Source organism: Nanorana parkeri, unplaced genomic scaffold, assembly GCF_000935625.1.
Source record: "Nanorana parkeri isolate BGI_ZX_2015 unplaced genomic scaffold, ASM93562v1 scaffold1295, whole genome shotgun sequence".
Taxonomy (NCBI): Eukaryota; Metazoa; Chordata; class Amphibia; order Anura; family Dicroglossidae; genus Nanorana; species Nanorana parkeri.
In genome coordinates this window covers 402,294-404,836 of record NW_017307563.1, presented here as the reverse complement: position 1 = coordinate 404,836, position 2,543 = coordinate 402,294, and positions in this window count along the sequence as shown.

The window sequence follows — 2,543 nt, the reverse complement described above, 5'->3', positions numbered from 1 at the left end:
TGATGCAGGTATCTCCACTTCTACGGGCAGGTCTAGAGTGACCCAAGATGCAAGCCAGGCCCAAAGGGGCTGATTTATAATGCATTTGTCTACAATGTAGCTGAGCAAGCAATGTTCGCAGCACATTACTGCCACTGGATGGAGCTGCGGAGCATAGGGAATTCCTATCCCTTCAGCTCGATCAAGTGGAACTAATGGGCCGAGAACCTCCATTTCTCAGCTACACGTTGGGCGATTGTCCATAGGAAATTCGTATGCTCTTTGGCTCCATCTAGTGGCAGTAATGATGTGCTGAGAATGTCATTCGCTCAGCTCGTACGCGCTGGGTGAATACATTAGAAATCAGCTCTATATTTATACCTCTGTTTTTGCTCTCAGGCAGGTATCTCCCCATTTATGGGCAGGTCTAGAGTGGGCCAAGATGCAAGTCAGGCCCAGATTCAACCATTACCTGGCATGATCAAGCAAATACTTCTTTGAGATAAGGGGAAACGTGACCGCCCTGACTCTCCAAAGTGCTTTTTTAAATCTCTATGTAAAAAGAAGGAAAAATATTATGGCACGTGCACTGTGCTTTCACATAGTCCAAGGCGTGTCATGACACTACAGCATGGTGGCTCCCAGTTCACTGTTGTCGGGGAACTGTCTTTGGACCATCTTACAGCGCGATCTGGAGCCTCTGCAGGGTAAATGAACCTTTTTACAAAGATCTGTACAGCGGCAGCACATACGTCCCTCACCCTGCATACCTTGAAAATAATAATGCATATCCTGCAAAACATCTCAAGAGACCAAGAAAAGCCTCCATTGTGGAATCATCCCACATTAAGATCTAGCGGATGTCCAAAAGTGTTACACAGTCTGTCTCCGAATATCACATTAACATCAGGAACTGCACATGCTGCACCGCTGTATATGATCCGCTATATATGGAGGGGTCTCAGTGCCGCCATCACACAATACGCAGGAAGTGAGCGACGATTCAACGTCACCTTCACATCAATGAACAATTTCATGTTTCAAAACGAGATCACAAATATTAAGTTCCTAAGGACTAATAGGAATTGGGGTCTAGTGAGTGACACCATTCTACTTCTCATGCAATAACAGAATCTAATAATACCTTCATATAGCATCTAGAATAGGGCAGATGGCACATTTCAGACTGTCAGAGCACAATGGCGAGGTTTTATTGTACAGAACAGAGTAAGATTTATGTAATTATCTTTTAGATTTCCAAAAAAAAGCTATTATATGAGCCAGTAAGTCCAGACACTTTAAATGAGACCAGTCAGGGTAGACACATGGGAGCTGCCATTGCTGCTACGTTGAAAAAAGAAGGAAACCCTGAAGCTATCAATCTAATCTTTGCTGTACTAGTCATTGAGTCAGTGACCTGGAACAAGTATACCTCCAGTGAAGCCATGCTATTGGACTTGCATGCTTCTGCCAAGTCAAAGACTCTCAAAGTAGTAAAGCCAAGGATGATCATCACTAGGGATGCATTCAAGTTCGGTCTGAATCCAATCCGAGCATGAGCTCCTCCAGCGAATCCCCCACCCGCAGCTGGACATAAGCAAAGGGGCAGAATGCTGTAATGTAATTGGCCTGATATGTCCACGTGGCTATATTTGGTCAATGAGATTGATCTAATATGACCATATAGCCAAATAAGGTCAATGAGTTTGATCTAATATGACCATATAGCCATATAGGGTCAATGACATTGATCCAATATGATCATATAGCCATATAAGGTCAATGACGTCAGCACAAGCATCCCGCCCTAGCTAAGTGGGTGGGTGACCCCATGGCACTTCTGGGTTAGGAGGAGCTCAGGTTTAGTCCAGACGTGAGCTCATCCCTAATCATGAGAATAAAAACAACCTGTCAATAGCATCTCCCATATGTATGTTCTGATAGGTTCCCTTTAAAGATAAAAAAAAAAAATGATCTGGGGGGAAGCTGTCAAACAGAAGATGCAATAGGGGGCAGAAGATACAGATAATTATGTGATGTAAATTGTAGCCAATCGAGTTGAAAGGACAAGCATTTTCCAATACACAACTCATTTCCTGTACGATAATCCCTTGACCACCAGTGTAACTATGAGACCAAGCAGGTTAAAGCGACAGAGTGTCCCTGGTCATCCTGGGAGCTGGTGGTGCCCGCTGGGACTTGTAGCTCCACAACAGCTGGCACAATCGAATATTGCCATATCTCCTCATTTTTAAATTTAATGACAGCTCACATGAACAGGATATGCAGCAAAGTTCCCTGAATGCCACACGTCTCTGCGCTTTTGGGAACATTTCTTGTGACTTTTATTGCTTCTAGAGGTGCACCGAAATGAACATTTTTAAACGAAAATATAAAAATCTCAGGCCGAAACTGAAACAATTTTTTAAAACCTTTTTCAATCTTTTAAAATATTTAATTTTTATTTATTATTATTTTTTGAAATTGTATTTCTTTTTTAAGTAATGTAATTATTTATCTTCATTAAAGAATTCTTTTTTTTTTAACTTTATATTTTTCTTTAG